This window comes from Bombus bifarius, unplaced genomic scaffold (genome assembly GCF_011952205.1).
Source record: "Bombus bifarius isolate JDL3187 unplaced genomic scaffold, Bbif_JDL3187 scf7180000009243, whole genome shotgun sequence".
NCBI classification, from domain to species: Eukaryota; Metazoa; Arthropoda; class Insecta; order Hymenoptera; family Apidae; genus Bombus; species Bombus bifarius.
In genome coordinates, this window is record NW_022884989.1 from 5,523,857 (window position 1) to 5,545,319 (window position 21,463).

The 21,463-nt window shown below is 37.8% G+C and overlaps 1 protein-coding gene and 1 long non-coding RNA gene across 4 annotated transcripts in view; one reads left to right on the forward strand and one right to left on the reverse strand.

Moving 5' to 3' along the window:
• The window catches only part of LOC117214784 (terminal nucleotidyltransferase 5C), a 160,220-nt gene that overhangs the window by 53,086 nt on the left and 85,671 nt on the right, over nt 1-21,463 (forward strand). The window contains exon 1 of one of the 2 annotated variants that reach the window (XM_033461106.1): nt 17,770-18,486. The exons of the other annotated variant lie outside the window; for it this stretch is intronic. The gene's annotated coding sequence lies outside the window, so the exon portion shown is untranslated. Of the gene's footprint in view, nt 1-17,769; nt 18,487-21,463 lie in introns of those variants that run through there. 2 annotated transcript variants of the gene reach the window in all.
• LOC117214785 lies at nt 9,375-11,023 on the reverse strand. 2 transcript variants are annotated; one of them, XR_004488938.1, is made up of 4 exons: nt 10,787-11,023; nt 10,205-10,239; nt 9,668-10,111; nt 9,375-9,574 (listed from the first exon to the last, which is right to left on the reverse strand). It is a non-coding gene; the product is annotated as an uncharacterized LOC117214785 (long non-coding RNA). The 2 variants fall into 2 exon arrangements; XR_004488937.1 differs by having other exon boundaries at nt 10,669-11,023.

The window sequence follows — 21,463 nt, forward strand, 5'->3', positions numbered from 1 at the left end:
AGCTCGTGCAGCTGGCTTCCTATTCTTTCTGCTTATTCAAACCGCAATAATAATTAGATTGAAAATTGGTTGGAAATAACTGCGAATTATCTAGCTATTTGTTCCTTGGAAAACAAAAGAAAAAACAAAAAAAAAAAAAAGAAATGACGTTATCAAACGATGTTCGCGCTAATAAAGAGAGATTCTGTTTTGTCTATACAGGAAAATTTTTCCAAGAAATTGCGGCATCGAAAATTCTAGCACAACAAACTTTATCTTCTAACGCGGTTGAACCGCAACCTTATTTACAACTTTCGATAAGAAATTATATTTTCGGTGAAATCTTCGTAACATTTAACTTCATCGTTTGTCTGTCAACAAGTCTTGCTTTAGTTACTTAGAAATACCTACGGTTTACTCTACGATCCAAACATAAACCTTATACTTGTCATAAAAAAATATTGATCATTTGATAGCTCCAAAAAGATGAAGAACCTATTGAAGCTACGTAATTTTTACAAACACCGTTAGATATTTACGATGTGTCTTTTCGTCGTCGTTTTTCTGTCGTGTAGATCCCAGCAAATTAAACCTCAGCAAGTACACCCTCTACGACTTTTTCTTTTAGAATTTCCATAAAACTATCGATTCCAAGTAAGCGTCGACAATCAGGGCCAATCGTAAAAAAAAACGATGATCGATGAATCGAGAATGATTCAGAAACGCATACGATCGTTCGGTAACCCAGCCGTTTAATTTATCACGACGAAGGACCATAGGTGAACATGTTCGCGTGCGCAGTGACCAGCGAAAGTTGCAACTGTATTAGCAACAGGTGTGCAACAGCTCGCAGCCACGACAGGTAAATCGATATCTTCCACTGCCGCCCACTTCAGCTTCGTTTTCCCGCTTCTCCAGGTTCGTCTATTCTTATTCCTCTGCTTTTTCACCGCGACTCGATCAAACATTCCTGTTTAACCTTTCAATGACCAAAGAATTTCATCGGCCAATACATTCTACTTGAAGGTATTTAACCTGTCTACTCTTCGGGTCTTGTATTTTAGTAGATATATCCAGTAATCGTGAAGAGGACAGGTTTATTACAGTCTTTCTAGGAATATTCGTATTTATAATATTTAAATACAATTCCTCGCCGCAGTATATTCACAATAATTACATTTCTTCAGGACAGTCGCTGAATACAGTTGCGGAACAAACGTGCGTCGTGTATGGACTGCAGATATTTATGCATTTTGGGAAGATCTAAGAATTTCTAAAAGTCTACAAAATACACATAATATACAAGAATATATAAATCATCCAAAATAGAGTACTTATCGTGACATTAGAACGTAGATGAAACAAATTTCTATTTAAATTACGTCTCTTTAGGTGTATTCATAAAAGTATAAAATTGTATTAACATCCGCAGTCTAATCACGTAAGACTATGATCCTAAAAATTTCTTTTTAACCAAAAATCAGACAATATTCGTGAAAGTGTAAGATGTTTGAAAAAGAACCGTGAAATCTCTAAATATTAGGCTGCCAACTAAGTGGTTGCGAATTTTGTCATTTGGTGGTATTGACAATCGCAATTACTTAGTTACCAAACCGATATATATGAAGATCATCGAGTGCAAGTGATTCTCGCGAAACTTTTCAATAACGAAGATGAATGAAACACAAATTGTGTCACTCAGCAAGCAAAAATCCACTTCATTCTTTGTAAAGAATTCGCAAAGACAATTTTCTTGAGATTCGATTATGCTCTTGTTACTCTCTGTTATACTCTTGCTTCCTGGGTGATTGCTCCTTCGACATCAACACGGTAAAGAAGTATATTAGTCCGGAATATGGTTAAGATGGATAGTTATTACGACTCACACAACACCACAGAATAAATATATCTGTCGGGGAAACCGGGAATTAAACTCAAACGTTTACGTCGTTTTATCATCCGTTGAACCGGCATGAAAATGTTTTTACTCGCATAATCTACCGAAACCGTTTCCTGTGGCATTAACTTCCTTCCAGTGTTCACGATTATCGTATTGAATAACTGAAAGTTTTAATTAGTCGGACTCGTGATTGTATTAAACGACGTCGACTTAATTGTCTGAATTGGTTGTACGGCTGGCATTAAACATTTCCATTCCCTGTCAGACGGATACAAAGGTCAGCTTATGGTGATTGCTAGTACTATTTCTCTTTCAATCGCTTCCTCTGGCTAACGTAAGACGCTCGATTAGATTCCATTAAAATTCGTATCCGTGAAAGATGAGATTTTCAGGACGTGGGTTGTAATACTTGGTTCGTAGAATATTCATGCGAATTATAAATATTTTCACAGATATTCGATAACGAAATTAAACAATGATATTTGATAATAAACGAAACTCGATCAAAGGTGTGTCTAGTTTTTTAACCGTCGCAAAATATAGTTCATCCTTGATAAATTATTTGCGTATTGTATTTATACTTTAATTGTTACTATTTCATTCTTATTTTTCTACATTTACGTGCGTTGTATAAAATGCAAATGTATAAAAATCCACGATCTAATAAGTAATTTGTTTTTTCTTAAAGTTGTGTCTGTATGACTAAGAACAATGGGTGCTCGTGCTTAGTCACTTGACAGATTTCTATTTTTAGAAAAATCCATGTTCATAAAATTCTAATCGAAACACTTCCGTCAGGAAATGTGTAATGATTCGCTTTGAATCCATCGTAGGAATGGTCACAGTAGTGGATCACCTACGAATATTTAATAGATTCACGTTTTCTTTCGTTCCTTTGTATCATGCTGATGTGCAAAGCTGAACACGCTTTATACGATTTTCAAGAATGTTCATATCGATTCAGGTACACAATTCATATTGTGTTACAAGCAATGCACCGAGTGACACTTAAAAGACAACACCGTACTCTAACGTTTATCCTTTGTACGCACGGTATCGTGCCAATCAATGTTGGGTTTCGATTACAAGCACGAATAGAGGCAAGATGTTAGACAACGATCGAACATCGTGTTTGCAGTTGCTATACAAGTACAGACTTGTGTATCTTTAGGCACAGTAGCGGTTTCTATCTGGTAACAAAGGATCCTTAGGTGGAAATCAACTTTTGGAAAGTAACTCGATCCGTTCTGCCTTTCTTTAATCAGAACATTTTGTATTCAATTTTTCTACGAATTTCTCAAAGAATTTCAAGGAGAAATTGAAATTTCCTTGATGAAGCGAAACGTAGATTCGCAAGAGTGGAAACATCTCTTTGATGTTTTGCATGTAGACCCTGGCAATATCGAATTATTTATAAAAGGAAGAGTAATTCAGGATGAAATTTCCCCTTCAAAGACTATTTTAGCATTCCTGTCTATTTACTTTGAAAAACGAAATCTTCATGCTGTTCTTTCTGTGCTCTAAATAATTTCGATTTAAACATTTATTACATTAATGGATAGGTTTCTTATCATTAAATAAAGTAATTAGCAGGAATCGAAATAATTTCTATCTCATAAATGGAAGCTACTCACGTTGCATACTTCAACCGACGATGAGACCCAATATTTCGGTCATACGCGAATCTTATTGAAATTTCCCAATTTTAAAAACGCTATGAATTTCCCAAGCAATCAAATTATCACCATATGCTCATACTAGAAAATTCACAGGCCGTTTTCATCATTTCCCGCCAATGACCAGTTAATTTTCGCTCGAAACGCAACTAACACGTTCCCCTAAGCTCCATACCGCTCCATCGACATTTCGTACGTCCGACTGCCAATTTTAGTTACAATCACGTGCAATGGGACCGCAATCGGCAACCTGCGTTGCATTACGCCACGTTTCGGTAGAATTCCAGCAATGTTCGCGCGTGGTTTTCAACGTAAAAGAGGGATATCCATTTCATCTTCCTGCGCTGCCCCACGTTTTTCCTTTCTTCCATGCGATCACTATCGTTCGGCCATGAGAACGCAAGAATCTCTTGTCGCCGGCATATTTATGGAGAACTGGTCGGGATTCCATGGAGAAACGCTCATACTTAACACAGTTGAGACGCTAGAGACACGCAAGAATTCGCTACTTCTATTAATTGTTCGATTGCTCGTTTTTTGCAATTGCTGGCTTTCTTCTTTTGCTCGTTGGTTGCTGTGACCAGAGTTTAAGGAAGTGCAGTCGAAGTGGAAAAATACGCGATTGCGGATATTTGTGCAAATTCGTATCTTTACGAAGGTACTGGAAGAAATGAGAGAGAAACTTATTTCACCCTGTAAATGTTACAACGAATACTTTATTTCGTACGCTTCGCGTAACTTTGCATACTGTATGCGTCGTGCACGTTTTTGCATCTCTAGATTTTCTACAAACGCGTGAAGACTCTACCGATCTGTCGTTGCTGGAAAGAGATACGCACTCGATGCTTCTAATTTGTTGGGGAAACTTCGGTTATTTCATTTATATAATAGTTTCTTTTTACTTAAGATAACAATTCCCTTATCGAGATACATGGTTCTGCTTTTTGCTTATTATACACAATATCTAAAGTTCTTCTATCCTTCCTTTCCACTCCATCCACTCTATCTCCTCTTTCTCACGCTGTTTCTTATTTATCGTTTACGTTATTTCACGTTCTTTTCCCATATGTTGCAATGTATTTTCTTTTTGTTACAATTTACGTATATAATAGTTACTATACTGAAATACGATGTAGATATCATTTGTAATTGTCGTCGCGATAAAAATATATACTTTCATTAATATTAATAAATAATTCTGAAAAGTATAAAGTATTTTTATTAATTTATCGCGAAGAGGAAAAATAAAATATTACGCAAGTTAATTTGTAATTCTCAAATGAAGATAAAAATTCTGAAACAAAGAATAATAAAAGTGCGAAGTAATTGAGGCTATAACAATGATAAGAGATAACGAAGTTTCCAACAATATTTAATTAATTCAAGCTATTTAAGCCAATATCGACGCTGTTATCAACTTCCAAGATCAAGATCCGTCTGACCCAAGTTAAATCATACCACTCGTACAACTGATGACATAAATACACGATGAACCTGCTTTACCTCTTGCGTTACGTATCCCAAGTGATATGATCTAAAAAACAAGAATCTGGAAGAGACTGCTTTCAAGGCTGCGACTAAGCCTGTGCGCCGAGTATTGGCTAAACTCGATCCGGTAGATCGTTGCCAGCGAATTTACCGTAAAATGTAAATCGTGTCAAACCATTTTTCAATCGGAACGTGATTGACCAGTTTACCACCGTAGAAAGTGAATTAACATTCAGGCGAGATCGGCCGCTGCAGATAGCATCGTTATTTTTAACGAGCGCAGGTTTCCAGTGAATAGTAGCTCCTTTGACTGGAGGAAAAGAAAAAAAGAAGGAAAAGAAAGAAAGAAAGAAAGAGTCGCTCTTAGAGACAAAAAACGACCAACTTCTGTTCTTGCTCTTGAAAAGTTTGAATAATTCCTTTCTTCTCGTTACATCATACTCCTCATATCTTCTCGTGTTACAGACATAGAACTATATTTAAGAACTATTTCGGAGGGTGAAAAGCTTCTTCTTTCTTCTTTTTCTTTAGAATTTAATTATGCAATATCACAAAGGTGAAATTTTAATAAAATTTTTAAAAAAGTACACGAAGAGATTCGATAAACGTGTCGACCAGTTCTCCCTGCTATTTTTGCCGCCAAACAAGTTAATCGAACACCGTTATTTTGTTGAAAAAATACTTCTATACTCACCGAGATATATTAGGTTGTCCGAAAAACGTTCTTCCGTTTTGTAAGGAAATAATAGACGCACAATGTTTTTTGTTTTATATTAGTTTATCGAATTATGCACGAAGATAATAATAGAAATATAACGAAATGGATCATACTTAATTCAATAAAATAATATAAAACAGAAATTGTTGTTCGTCTATTATCACCTTATGAAACGAAAGAAACTTTTCGGACAACCTAATATAAAATAATTTCGAACACAGTTTCCATTTACTTGACAACTTGCTCCCCAAAAAATTGTCAAAGGCGACCCATGTTTTCGCTTAAGACGATCTAATCTTTTCGAACTAACTCTCATTTACCTACTTTTATATTATTTATCTGTTATGTGTCTTACTCGCAAACTCTCGTACCACAGCATGATTTATCTCTACATTGTAATTTTGCTCTCGAGCGTCGCAGATTTATCGCATTTCTCTTTTCCCTCGCTGTTCGTTGTTATTTCAGATTTCGTTGTTATTAACGTATATGTATGTAATTGTACTGTCGTTACGCAAGCGTCGCGCGGACATCTGTTTCGCGATAGCGGCGCGGCGGTTCGCTCGTTCAGAAAAACTCTCGTACAATTTCCTAACGATATCCGTGAAAATACCGCGTTTCTCGATCCTGGCCGCGACACACAGACTCACGCACACCGACCGCTCGCTTATCACCGATTAAATTCTTGCGAATAGTGTGCAGCAAGAGCATAATTGCGCAAGATTACGTCGGGTCGTGCTGCAACGCTCGCGGACCTTTATCTTACGCAACACGTCGTGAATTGTGTTTTCCAATTGAGATTTTAACCAATTTATTCTTTTCTTCTAATCAAACTTTCTAATTATCTTCCGGCGAATTAAAGACCGATGCATCGACTCGGCGGCCGATCGATCTGTCGATGCTTAGCTTCGATTATGAGACTCTGAGTAACCGTGAGCAATCGTTCGTTGTGTAACTTCGTGTCGGTAGAGCGAGGTACTTGCTGACATAGCGTTTGGTGGTGACGCCGATGACAATTGTTTCTGGGATTCGTTTATCGTTTGTAATGTATTAGGTTGTCCGAAAAGTATCTTTCTTTTACAGACACGTCTTTTACAACAACGCATCTTTATACGAACATGAAACCTAATCTGACGGACGTTGTGATCTTTATCTTGATAAAACAAAACGGATCGTACGTAATTCGATAAAACAATATAAAACGGGAAACGTTGTGTATCCGATATTTCCTTATAAAACGAAAGAAATTTTTCGGACGACCTAATATTAAGGAGACCGCAGGAACGATGCAACGTTCGATACAATTAGAAACGTTTAATATATCTGTTAATAGATTTTTATAGTTTCCTAAAGCTTCTTTAGTTTCCTTATAGTTTCCTACAGATTTCGTATTCGGCTTTCGAATACAACTGGTCGCTAGACATTCTGTTTTATTTTCAAAGGATTGGCCCATCGCTATGAGACGGAATCTAAAAAACAATACTAAAGGAAAAGATGTCAAATTTCAGAATGCTTCACAAAATATCTCTAATCTAATCAAGTTTCCCATTGTAATCAATTTCGTCGTATGAAGATGTTCTCTCTCTAACTTCAGACCCTCGGACGATACAACCCGAAACGAATTATCCGAACTCTCCTCGAAAAAGAATACGCGAATAACCAGCACTTCAACTTCCACCTTCAAGCCACAATTTTCGCCGTGAATGGCGATTACATCGGCTAGAAACTTCGGCTCAGATCATACACGGTTCGCATGAAATTATCAGAATCCTCGTTTGAAAAGAATTCAATGTGCGCTGTAACCTGCACTTTTAAACCACGATTTTCCCCGTGAATCACGATCACAATTACGTGTTTAAAATCAACTTCTCCCCTGTACTTTCTCCAAGCACACGATCGATCTGTCCTAGTCGATGCATACACGTATTTATGCAAAGAGAGAGATCAGGTTATGGACAACGAGGATATGGCTGGTGGGTGCATAGATAAAAGTGTCTTTGTTACGATCGAACGAAGGAGGAGAAACGGCGTAGATCCCACGATGGCGAAACACGCTCGATCAACTATAACGCGGGTCATTGATTTAGCCGGTCTCGCACCTATATCCGCGTAGCCGCGCGCTACTGTGGTTATGCATTATGCAAAACTTTTTTTTCCAACCTGCAGTGACTTTAGTCGCTGGGTGAACAAAGAAAAAAGCTACAATCTCTTTGGTTTCCTCCCTCTCTCCCTCTCTCTCTCTCTCTCTCTGTATGTTCTTTGTATGTATATGTTGGCGTGCGTTGCGAACAGCATTGTCCATTTGTTCTCCGATTACCTGAAAATCGTGTCACGTAGGGCATAGGGCGTAGAGGACACCTTAGGCCTTTCAATTCGATCGCATCGCGAAAAGCGTAAACCGTGAGTAATTACGTACCATCGCGAATCCGACTGGAACGTGATTTATCGGTGATTTGTAGGCGGCGTTCGTTGCTACCGTTGTATATCATTGGTAAATGGTCCGGAAACGTCGGACTTTAATCAAAAGTGCGTCCTTGTAATTGCTCGTAGTAATTTATTGGTACACAGAGGGCAGGGAAGTGTGGGATCTTGGAAATTTTAAATTGTTGTGTAGAAAATGGACAGGAATGGATCGTAGCGTGGGAAGTTACGCTTTTGGTCGATTTTTCTCCCGAATTTGGTTATATTCTTTCGAGTTTTACGTAGAGATGGAAGAAAAATCTACGATAGAGATATAATAATAATTTAGCAGGACATAGTAATTTACTTCAGAGTATAATGATTTTTAGTTTTTGTCAATAATAATAGGTCACGATTTACCAATATTACGATACAAAAAAAATCGGTAAAATTTCCGATGAGAATTGAACAGATACGAAAAGGACACGACGCTAATCTGCGGATAATCGGGTGGCGGATTAATTCGATTCAATGGCGGAAAATTCGATCGACCGGTGTCGACACCACCTAACAGCTGTTAGCTTTCAGCTGTTCGACAGCATTAAAACCGAAGGATTTCTTTGATCGTGCAATTAAACACTGGTCGGTTGGCGGACGTGTTCGCGGGCGCGTTGTTGCGCGCAAGAAACCGCGACGCATATTGTGTTACAATTTCAAGCGATTCGCTTGATGAAAGGGATCGGTTTTTCGTATTATTAGAGGCTCGCTCGCGGCTTTGATCGATAACCCGATGGCCTTGAATAGACACCGGACTTTTCTAACGAAGTAAAAGTTGACTGCGGTGAGACCGGCTTCGTAAGGATTTTAAGAGATTGCACGTCGCCGAAGGCATGTTCGATCGTACATATTTATTCGTGCACGATCAATCGGAATACTTTCTAATATCTATCTACTTTGCCATTAAATCGTCGGTTAATTGAAAAAATCAATGTACGCGTGTCCTTCTTCATTATACAAAAACTTCGCGATCTTGTGTTTAAAAAAGAAATGGAAAAAAGAGATTTTCGATGTACTTTTACATATTCATAGAACGTTCGTTTACAGTTTAATGAGTTGCTGAAAAATTAAAATGATAATGTTACTCGTTTGTTAACTTCGTCTAAAAAAGAGGAGAAAAGGGATCAAAACGTATTTTTGCATTTTTATAGGATATTTTTAATTTGACGTTTACAGCGCAATATATTGTTAATTTAGTACGTTCAAGTTGAAGAAGCTATAGGTCTGGCCAAAATCAATTAATTCCTCAAGGCCGCCGAGCACCGAGCATCCTTCACCGCATCTACGGGTTTCAGATATCACTTTCCATATTTTCTTCTATATTTTCCATGTTTCCCAAAATCAACGTCAAAACCACATCTACAAATGTAGAAACAATCCATCGAATTACATACAACTCTATAAGAAACTTCAACTTCGGTTCTATCGCCATCCAATGTGATGTATGATCACCATATGCGAGGGAGGCAATCGTTCATTGGCGAAAACGCTCGACTCATTTGGTTAAGAAATGGAAACTTGTTCCAAGAGGTACCATGGAAATACCCTGGAAAGCGAGCAGCAATCTCGCTCCGCCCTGCACTCCGGCCGCGATACATCCAAGGCCGCTCGAGGCCGATCGAGTGGCTCGAATTCGTCGATTCGCGGGTGCGGCAGACAGAAGGCACTCTTTCACTCTCTATCTGTCTTCTTTTAACCTACGTACGACCATTCGCCTTCTCGCTCGTTACTCGTTCTCTCAGTCGCTGGCCTAGCGTCTAGTCTCTGTCCGGCAACCCTCGCTTTCTCTGTCTCTTCGTTTCTCTCTTACACCCGCTTATTCGATAATACTTGCTCTCTTTGTCGCTCGTGTATACACTTGTAGTATTCTGGCCACATCCTCTCTCTCCTACGCGTCTGTGTTACATTTAGTCTTAGTAGTGTGTTTAGTTGGTTCCATATACCTTTTATTTCGTTCGCTTGCTTTCTTTTTTCGTTTGTTTGACTTACCGATCTTTATATCCCTCCTTTTTGGTGTTGTTGCTCTATCAAGAAACCATATTTGATTTTGAATAGAACGCGTGAAGGATATTTAAGGTTAGGAACTTGTGAAAGGTTAACAGTTGTTTCCAAGAGATACTACAAGTTTTTGTTTCGTTGCAGATACCGCGAATAACGCGACTTATTAACTTATACATCGGTATATTACACATTGCGGAGTATATTCGCATAGGCAGATGTAACGACATCGATCACTATGGACATAACCCAGGGAAAGGTCTAAAACTTTCACAGCTATCTACTTCCTAAAACATAGTCACACCGCTTCTTTCCCAGATGTTTACGTAATATCCCTAAAAGCATACCATCCTTACCTTTCAACGCTCAGATCAAACCCACGAAACTCGCTTAAAATCGAATCAATTAACCCCAACAATTTCCGCCATACGTGCTGTCACTTTCGAAATACATACCTTTGATGAAATCGAAGACACGTATCGATCATTTCGATCGCTATTTCTCTAACATACGGTCGATCAATTACCTCATTGGCTGTTTTACATAATACACATATACTTGGAAACTATTTACCATTTTACGAGGAAACGTGGGATCGTTCGGCTAGCTTTTCGAATTATTTCGACGAAAAAGAATGCAACCGAGTATATAATTATTTTTACACAAATATCCCGAACTATTCGAGTAATTCCTAACTGTTGCTCTCTGTCTCTGTCGGATGCTTGGTGCGGCGCACCGAGCGCGAACGTCCTTGACGGTCGCCGTGGCGACTGCGCAACACAGAACAGCGCAGCGTTGCGCGTCGTTGCGCTTGCGCGCACTCAATGCACTCGCCCCACCCCCATCCCATCGCCTCTGTGACAAGCCGCCCCCCACCACACGGTCCACCTTTACCGTCACGAGCAACCCCACTTTTCTCTCTAACTATATATCACGGTTGCCGCATATTACGTCATCGACACCTTCACTTTGCCCATGCTCGGAGCGCACGATGCTCTGCCACTCGTTGCTCTTTCGTTGCGCTCGTACGTTGCCCGCACACGTCCTCTCGCAGCATATTGTTGCTGCTCCTGTCCAGCATCCTTCGATCTCGTTCCATCTCGTCTTTCGATTACGTTCTTTTACTTGTTCTTTTTTTATTTTGCGTAAACATGGGTATAGATCGTAATGGAAGGGGAAAAATTGCTAGGCAACTGCCAGTAAGGGAAGTACATTTTTCAGGAAATACATTGTGGTAGTTACTCGATGATTTAATAATGAACAAATCTTTCTCGTTCGAGCTCGCCGAGCACGGTGCTATGCCATTCGTTGTTCTTTCGTTGCGCTCATACGTTTCCTGCACACGTCCTCTCGCAGCATATTGTTGCTGCACCTGCACAATATTCTTCAGTGTCGTTCTATGTTATATTTCCATTACACTTTTTTTACTTTCTTTCCTTTTGCCACCTTTTTTTCGTTTTGAATAAAGATGGATGTAGATTGTAATTGAAGACAGAATTGCTGAAAAAATGACACAACTAAGGGAAGTACATTTCTTTGATGATGAGGGTGATTTGATCATTATACTTGATCCGTTCATAGTAAACAAATTTTGTCTTTTATGATTTTACTGATATTCTTTGGATTTTGAGAGTGTGAGTGTTGCATTCTTCTTGTTCTGTAATATGATTGAATACTTACGACGCTCGTATCGGAGTAAATACTTCATTTTTAGAGACAATATTGTAGATATCTCGAAATTGATGATTTTTAACACATGTCACTGACCTAGTTGTTTTTATAGAAATTATTATGTATTACGAAGTACATATATACGTGGATATTTCTTTCACATTTTTATTCAAAATTGTACTTCAAATTTTCCAGAAGCACCTAAGATAAAAATCAAGTTCACGTTGATCGATTACTTTTTAAAGAGTATTATTCGATATTTTACAATAATGTACCTGTTCATATCATTCTATATATCATTCATTTCGTAACAAAAACGATGTACAAATTCCACCTCCAAATACATATTTTTAAAAATGTATCAAAATTATATCGCATCGCGCGCAGATAAAAGTTGTTTGCTTGAAAAAAATTTTTCCACTACGGACCAATAAAAGATCCTCGAGCCACCAACAAACATGAACAACCACGCACGCGAAGCGCAAACATTCGAGATTCATCGTATTGTGTCTTGACAACTTCCTTTTTCTCTTCATCGCGAAGAGGATGATGAGGACGCAGCTTTGACTCGTTCATGGTAGATACTGGAACGACCGGTTTTTCCAGAAATTCACGTGAACAATTCGGACGATTAACATACAGATATACTTATGTTCGTTAGTCGGTGAGCAACGTTAGGTGGACGCGATGCGATATCTTCAAGTTAATCAGTCAGCCGGTCGAAAATTCAAATGAAGTCTGGGAAGTGATCTTCCCTGAAACCGAGAAACCGGACTGTATCCGGATTAAAAATACCTTTTTGTTTCGAGTCAATAAGAATACGGCTTACATCGATCGGCCAAGATTAGGTGATTTATGGATCACACAACATATACACGTAATATTTTTATAGGTGTTATGCACTCGTTCGAATAAAGTTACAAATTGCTAAAGAAGTTAGAATTTTATAAATTCTTCCTCGCTTACAAAATGTTACCTGACTATCCTATCTGACAAAAAATTAGACGGTTGTAAAATAGAAATTTCTAGCCTACAATTTGTAATCTAATTTACTAATATCGTTAGTTGGCAAATTATTGTGCAAGTGTCTTATTTTCATGAAGTATACGACTCGTAAACTTGCTTTATCGAGCTTTTAGCGATAAACCAATGGTCCATATCTTTATTAACATTATTTTTACCCTTCGAGTCAGAATGATACATATTAATGATACATATTAAAAATAAACATTTTGAACGATGTTAAAGATTGCGAATAAACACGTAATGAAATTCATTTCTCTCTTTCGTTGTCCCCTTTTTTGTCTACCTACTGTTGTCCAGTTGCAAAAGATAATGAGCAATTTGAAACGCGCGAATTCTTACACGAGCATCGATGAATGACACGGGTTGACAATGTAGCGCATCCTAGAATAGATAAACCGCGGCTTCCATTTAAAAGCACCACAGACCAATACTATGACGTGAAAGTAACGATCTGATGCAGAGTCAATAACCTGCGATAACTGTTTGACCTAAAAGTGTCTTTGGAACTTCGTCGATGCATCTTTTTTCATTCCCTTTGCATCGGCGTCGAAAGCTCTGCGATTTGTATGGCGGTTCGGCGTGTTTCATCTGCTCTGACCACATGATTATTTAATCGACGCCAATTTCCGTTCGATTACGGTCCTTTTATCAAATATCTAGCGTCTTTTCTATACACGTACGTACGTATTTGTGAATTTGAATTCTCTTGAGGTTTTTTTATACGCAGCTGAATTTTGACAAGCAATGAGTTTTAGATTATATCGGCTTTTGCCGTAGAAACGATTTTTACAGTTTTATAATTTTACGGTTTTATTATCAAACTTGTGTTACTTGCTACCTAATGATTGATAAATCTTTGCTGGAAATATTAAATTCAATCAATTAACGAATTTTCACAGATCATAAGTTTCAGGTAATAAACTCCTGTCGTACGGAATTTTCGTAACTTTATAGAGTTACTTGTTACTTGCTACGCAAGAGAAAGAATTAACGTGGACAGTAAAATGTCGCGACTTGTCAGTCTTAATCGACTCTTTGTCCAGCATAGCAAGTAACGAGTTTGGTAATAAAACAACAGTAACAGAAGTTTATAACTTATAAATTATGACTTTTATCATGCAAAAGGTTCCCCAGCGGTGACCATTATTTCTTTCGCCAGTGTGTGCGTTCAAACTTTCCCTTGTCACGTTTGGGCGACAAGGCGTGTAACAATATGCATTTAATAATCGAAAGAAACGGGGGAAGAATTACCTTGTTGACGTTAATAAACCATTAGCATATTTATAAGCGAGAAGCATTTAATTCGATCTTTTTTTAAACCCGCACTTAAAGTCCATATTCATAAAATTATACCTCCTTGGAATAATGTAGAGCAAAGTTCGAGCTTTAAAATATAAGTGGAAAGTTCTGTAAACTCTAAAACGACATATTTTCTCTTGGTGTTCAGTTCAGAGCACGTTGATTTCTCGTTAATTCTACCATTATTTACATTGTTATTAACTATAGGAATTAGCAGATTGTAAATTTGAACTATTTGTTAAAGAAATTTAACGATATTTTTTTTTTTAAATAACGTTTATTAGACCAAGATGCATTTTAATGCATTTGGGCATTCACAATAAACTATACATTTTGATAGATGTGTTAGGCAAAAGTACCGATACGCGAAGGTACGACGTAGCCATACTATATTATGTGTTGGCTTTTTAAATTTTTTGTTTTAATATATTCTTTGCATTTAAGCCGCTGGGGGAGCGGAGCTTTTATGTGATTTTGTTTTTATTTGTTTTTTCTGCCCTGAAAACAGAAATTTAACGATAACGAAGTACAGGATGACATCAGTGTAATTGTTGATTTTTCTTAGAATTTAATCTCGAAATTAAGATTAATAATTTGTGGAAGACACAATGTTTGTATTGAAGTAATATTATGTGATATTTATTGAACAAAAATTACAAGAAATATAAGTGAGCGTTGTGAGATGTTGAATGTTATTCTCAGGCTGACTGATTTAGTGACCTGACCCATGGCCCTTGAAAAGATTTTGAACCCCCACTCTCTATGCGGTAAAGAGTGTGACCTGAGCAGATGGCTGTGTGGCATCACGTGCCATGGAACCTTCTAGCAGCTTTTCGATACAAAGCCCTACGCCGTCTAGGCACAACACCAACGTGCCCAATGTTCCATCCATTCGCTTCTTCCGCCGAATTCTCGGAAAAGCATTCTCGCCAGCTGCCACGGTACATACAACGAACGTACGCTACTGAGGATATCGCTGGACAACGAAGGGAAGAATCCGTTAGACCAATCACCTCATCTGTATGCGATTAATATCGTTGTATTCCAACAATTTTAAATATCATTGCTTGAAATAATGCGAGTAGTCTTTGAGTGTCAATGAAAAGGAGGATTCTTTACTTTCTATCTCAATGATAGTTTGAAAAAAAATTTTTTAGAGTACAAAAATGTTTCATTATACATATGTATATACAGCGACTACAAAAAAATATTTGCACATAATCCTATTTTCCAATGTAGCGTTTTTTTTATCAGGTTCTACATTTCATTTTCGTAATATCAAATTTTGGTCATATGGAAGCAGTGCTAAATGATACGTAATTTAATATACTTGAATCTAATTAATTAGTATATAAATTCTATAATAAATACAGCGATGTGCAAATACCTTTTGTGTCCGCTGTAATGAAACACAGCAGTGCATATCTCCGCGTTACGTCTTTTCTTTCTTTCGTTCTTTCTCTTTTGTCTTTTTATTTCATCACAATGCGACAAAGAAATCGCTGGCAACACACGTATTTAGGTTCTAGCTCTAATACATGGCCACTGATATCGCGTACGTTTATTTGCGTGAATATTACGAAAATAGCATGCATTACGCGAAAAAGGAAAATACGGAGTGTTACGCCGAGAATTCGAGAATGTTCGCTAGTCCCGTTACCGCCGGTCCAATTCCTATGCCTGTAACATTCTTCGACAACGAATATACAGAGTAACGCCGATAGTAATAGATTGTTCAGAAAATTCATAGTGAAAATTAAGAAAGGTTTAATTAGAGTTAGGCTTTTTGCCATTTAGAATACAAAGAGTCTTTTTTTGGAAAAATTGTTCGCCTTTTTCGATAATGAATTAGCCTCAAATAGATTCAAATAGCTTTTACAGGCTTCTAGAGTATTTGATTTCTTGTCTATAACGTTCGAGTAAGTTCTTCAAAGACCATAACTACAGCTATCTACTATATTCGATATATGCGACAGAAAATATTTTTGTGAGCCACTGTAGATAATTTTTATCACATATTTTTCTTGTCACATAAATTTCCCAATATTTTTACGATCTCCTAGTGGCTTTTAAAATTTAACTTATTTTATTAAATGACAGTACAAAAGATACTTATGAACGGAATTGCTTTTGCAGTAAATATCTTCGTTCCAACTATTTAGTCCAAAAAATGTGAGATTTCAAAATATTTTATATTTGACATGCACAACAGTTTCCTATGGTGAACATTATAATACTTTCGTCAGCCAGTGTCTATATCGGGGACGTCGTCTCTTCTGTTACATTGCGCCTTAATTGCATTAATTATTGTCTTCCTTTTTCCGCGTCGCCCAGTTGAATTTCTATATATACACGAACCGTATTAACAACGGCGGAAGCGATGGAAAGACCAGCTGTTAGAAAATTCCTGGCCAGAGTAGAATCGAGCGGAAAACTAGGACAACAACTCTTCAAAAGTTTCATCGTCGATGTGGAAATATTCAGCTGATTGTAGAACGATCGGATCCCGCGCTCTGTCGTATGCTATAGTCGCCTATAGCATACCTGGCTGCTTCTAGAAGTCGATGGAAACGTTTAAAATACGTAAAATACATTTTCGCCGACGAGAAAAATAACGCCGGCCAGATGCATGTGTTTGTTTTATCGCTTGAAATCGCCAGTGTTATTACGTAACCGCGACGACAACCACGTTTAGATAAGAACTATGCAATATAAAAATCGCTCGTACACGATTACAGCGCACAACGCTCTTAGTTGTACAGATTAGTGTCGAATTGAAAGACCTGTGCCATTGTGATATTCTATTTTCCTATCCAGTTTAATAGCCGATCTTCGTTCTTGAATACTTGATTTGATTGTAATTATACGTAAAATTCCTTCACTTTTATTATCATTTCAATATATGAGTTTTCATACATTACAAAGTGTACAAGTAAAAGATTGAACATTACTCGGAAATAATTGTAACATGGAAAACGTAAGATTTACGACAGTAAAACGTTGATTCAGTCAGAAGGAAGGATTCTATCTTGTATCATTTACATGTAAGAGTTTCAAATAACTTGGATCAACTGCGCTTGATCCTAATCTAAATTCATTTTTTATCAGACGAGTGAAAAGTTGAGGATTCATCGCAAATAATTACTGCAATTTAGGACGCGTAATACTCGCAGTGATAGAACGTTGAGAACAAGTGTCGTTCAGCAAAAAGCCTCAGGTATTCTTGATATGAAATTTTGCGCGGTTTGGCAAATTTAAAAATAAAGCTTGTGTAAAGTGTTGGTACGCCGGCCGGCGTTCTTCGGGCATTTTATTACGCACGTAACGCGTGTGTGCATACATACGTCAAAATCGAAGTGGAATCGTGACTCAGGAGCGCGTGGAAGCGCTGCTTCGAAGGGAAGATTGGCGGCGCAGATGACGTTTTACGAACGATAATACGGGGATAGACGTTGGCCAGGCGTAGAGGGGGTAGGAATAGTTACTATAGATATATGTAGGTATAGTAAGAGGGTGGATGAGAAGAGTGGGGGAAGGTAGAGTGCGTGCGCGCTCGAGTTGAACGCGGCTGTCAGTGTCAATTGGTTCGCCGCGACGACTTGAGGTGTCGTTAATGTGTAAACCAACGTTGTACTCGAAAGTTTCTTCCTCGCGTTCCGTCATTAGTCAGAAACGGTACGGTTTGACATTCGCATCGTCCCCTCGTTCCTGTGTGTTTACTATCCCTGCCGCGAAATCAAACGACGAGGCGTCTATTTAACAACAACGGTGGTTCGAAGGATCGGGATCGATCGGAAACAGAAATTTCGATTTGAAACTCGTACCCAACTTTTCGGTTCGTCTCGTCTGCCCGTCAACGACGACGGGCAGCCACGTTTCATCGACCGAGCAGACAAGTTCCATCTTTTCTTTTTTTCTGGTGATCCCACTGAGATATATCGATAAAAACAACGCGTCTATTGGTGACGATCCACACAGTGTGTGTACGATCGGTCGAGCGGTGAGAGCAGCCGCGAGGAACTCAACACGCTCACGCAGATTTCCGTCGTTTCTGCACGTCGTTGCCGGCTTGAAAACGTCACGTGTGGTGCCGGACAAAGAGAAACAGAGAGAGCATATGCGATAGTAATCGTAAACGCGTCGCATCCCCGCACGTTAAGTGGACGAGAGAACGCTCAGATAGGATATATGTTAGCGTGCTTTGACTTCGGTGAAGATCGGTGAGACGTGCTGTGCTACTGCGCCCCGACGACAACGCGGAGAGGCTCTTACAAGACGTAAGTACCGTCCTAATATAGAGTACTCGTAGCTCCATATGGTAGCGTATGAAAATAATTTGTTCCGTCCGAGCATATTCTTATTGACCAAAGAGCTTGATCTCATCCGTTTTAAACACAAGACGTTCAGGTTATCGCGTCAACTTACCCTGACTTTTCAGCGGATTAGGCAAATTTATAGATAAAATAACAGTGTATATGCTGACGCTCGTGTATCGCGCTATCGATGATTCTAGAAAATTTCGCCATTGGCATGCATGTATATCGATGGCGTGGTAACGGTCGAGATACCAAGTCTCGTCGAATTTTGAACGAGTCCCGCTCTTCGTCCGTTTTTTACTCTCTACGACGATATCTCGCGTCTACTTTACCGACCGTGTTTTGAAAACAGCCGTATATGTCCATGAACGCGGATATATGAACAGCCGCGCTCTTTCCAGAACGTACATTGCACGCGCAGGCGCGTGACCTTTTCTAAGTCCTTTTCTTCCTTTCGCCGCGACCGTAGATAGACTTTTTTTTTCTCTCTTTCCCTGTGGTTTTTTTTTCTTGTTGCTCGTCGTTCCACAGGGAGAAACAGGGAGTATTCGACTTCTACCGGGGTCGTACCGTACATGCTTCTTGTCGTTTCTTGTCAATATTTACGCCAGACCCGTATGTGTATGTCTTTCGCTACGTGTATTACGAAACTCGCTTTCGTCGCTCAGTTATGTATGTACATGGTTTCTTCGTGTCGTATCGATTTCTTAGATCGTACGAATTTCTTACGAAAATCGGAAACTTCAGAAATGGTCGTTTACATCGGTTTCATCTAAACTAGTTCAAATTTTATTTACTTTAATTACAGAAAATTATACAAATAGAAAGTATTTACACAGAAACAGTCAAACCAACATGTAATTAATGTAATTCGCTTTTAAAGTAACAAATTTATAATATTTGTTATTGATTCGTAAATTATCTTGTCCTTCGATCTAAATGATCCTTATTTATAATCGAAGAAGTATTTGTAATCGTAACGGTAGAAATGAAGGATTTTCAAATTGACCAAGGTCAAGAACTCGTTGGTTTTCTCGGAAGCGAGAAGCATCGTTGATAGGAGTAATTCGCGGCAGTTAGTATCTCCATTCGTTAAACGCAATTACACATAGACTCCTGCAAGACACGCGTCGATTAGAATCTTTGCGACGCGGCGGCAGGATCGATTATTATCCTGCCAGCTGGATCTTATCGCATCCTGTTCATCGCGTTGTTTGTTCCGCCCTGCTCCGCTCGTATACAAACACACACGCAATGCTGTGCAACTGTGCACGATTTTTTCCTTAATTTTATTGTATACTGGGTGTTTTACAGAAATCGAACGTTATACAACTGCAGTTTATATCGTAGGAAGCAGAATAAAAGTTTCATTAGGCAAAATATATCACACAAAAAGTATAAAAAAGAAAAGTGAAAGTAATACGTACTTCTTTTAAGACGGAAAAATGTATCAATTAGTGTATAGAAAAATATACCAAGTGATGCATCACTTAAAACAAACTACTTAACGATATATTTTTTCTATCTTCTGCTATTTTAAAGCTAGCTGCATAAGACACCCTGTATACAAGTATTCATAGCTTCTAAATAATCGAGAAATCCGGTTATTTGAATAATTTACCATAAATTCATAATTTACTAGTAATTGAATAACATCTCTAGTTTATTCTTACAAATAGTGATAACAGGAAGGCAGTAGAGTATTTAAAAATGAATAAAGAGGATGTGCATGATACTTGCACGATCGATATAGTTAAAAACATAGAATTCCATTATTCCAAATTAAGTCATTCCAAATTCATCTACTGATTTTTACGTAATTAGTTATTTCGATCTTATCGATGTTGATTTTAGATTTTTAAACTTAACATAGTTTAAATCTATGATTCTGTGTTCGTATAGTTATTTACATGATTCAGTCGTTTAACTACTGAGTAATTATCGACGATTCGTCTAATTAAAGTAATCCTCGGTCATATAAGTAGGACGCGTGATTTACGTCAAAGAGAATATTAATTTGGCAGAGAAAAATGCTTAACTTTTTCAGCCCGTTATGAATCCATATATGCGTTACGAAAAAATTGTTCATAGCGTCGTAAACCCATTTATGCGTTCGCCTACAACCATTCAATGAGCGTTATGAACCTATATGCACGTACGTCCAATACTATCTTTGCTCTTGTGCCTGGAGATAATAAAAACAGTAGGAAGAAACCGTTTTATTGTGCCACGCTTGATGAATTTTCAGTTTCTTATTCTTTCTTTATTTAGTTCTCGTCCGAAGAATTATTATACTGGGAAAATTCATTAATTTTGTAAGTACAAAGATGTAATTCGTTATTTAAAGTGCCTATAATAAATTCCACAATCAGAGTAAATGAATAATAAATATTTAAATGTCTATAATAATTCTATTTTTAATTCATTTAATTTAATATATAATTACAGTACGTTTTTAATTCATTCCGTTCAAGTTTTTGCATTTAAATAATAATAGTGAAAAATTCAAATAATAATAGTGAAAATATTTCAATAGTGAAAAATTGTTGTAAACAACGTATGATAAACGCGTTATCGAATATCGAATATCTTGGCGCTGGAAAGGTTAAGCGAGGTACATAGATTGAGGAAAGGATTCCGCTAATCGTGTCAATTATTAGCGATACTTTATTAATTTTCTAGTAATAGAAAATACAAGTGGAAATTAATATCATAAATGTATCTTGAAAGCAACGTAGCGCGTGAATAAAAAGAACATTTAAAATTGAAAAGAAAATTTAGTAATTTTTCAAACACTCTATGTTACAACAGAGCGATCGATAATTTCCAGTAAACGATCGACGAGCGTTCTTGGCTTAGGATTGCATATTAATATGTTTTAAAATAACGTCATCCTTCTTGTCCATTCCGATCATCCGTCGAGTGAATTTATAAGGAA